The sequence below is a fragment of the Sinocyclocheilus grahami genome, unplaced genomic scaffold, assembly GCF_001515645.1.
Source record: "Sinocyclocheilus grahami isolate Dianchi unplaced genomic scaffold, SAMN03320097.WGS_v1.1 scaffold10.1, whole genome shotgun sequence".
Classification (NCBI taxonomy): Eukaryota; Metazoa; Chordata; class Actinopteri; order Cypriniformes; family Cyprinidae; genus Sinocyclocheilus; species Sinocyclocheilus grahami.
In genome coordinates this window covers 808279-808833 of record NW_015505189.1, presented here as the reverse complement: position 1 = coordinate 808833, position 555 = coordinate 808279, and the positions used below count along the sequence as shown (strand labels likewise).

The 555-nt window shown below is 32.6% G+C and overlaps 1 protein-coding gene across 1 annotated transcript in view; it reads left to right on the top strand.

Moving 5' to 3' along the window:
* The window catches only part of LOC107594232 (docking protein 4-like), a 20204-nt gene that overhangs the window by 7698 nt on the left and 11951 nt on the right, over positions 1–555 (top strand). The window lies entirely within an intron of this gene.

Here is a 555-nt window from a genome sequence, read left to right as displayed (position 1 = left end):
CACAGCTCCGAAAACTAATGTCGTTGCAAGTAGCAATCCCAGAAAGCACAATATTAAACTCTTTATCAACAACCTTGAGACATGTAGTCTTCTATGAAGCAACATAAAATAACAGAGAAAATTATTTGAAAAAAATAAGATATTTTGGGCTTGAAGCAAGTTTCACACAAAGTGACAAACAATACCTATCCATCAACGCTGACTCAATCCCGATGATTCAAATGTTTACATAGTTACACTTTGTGGTTTGGTTTCCAGTTTAACAAATTTCCATTTACAGTTTGTTTTGTTGTTTTTTTTTACAATCGCTAGGACACATTTCTCAATACTAACGTCACTTTTCCAAACTCTTCACAAAGTTCTCCTAACCATGTTTCAACTTCATTCTTACATAACACTAGCAAAGATTTTCACCAAACAAACACATTTTATTACGCATAACACAACAACCTAAAAAAACACTAACAACAGGTAGCATTATACAATGTTATACAGAGTATCACAAGAATGATACTCTCTACTGTTTATAATTCACTGCAGTATATGTTACATGGT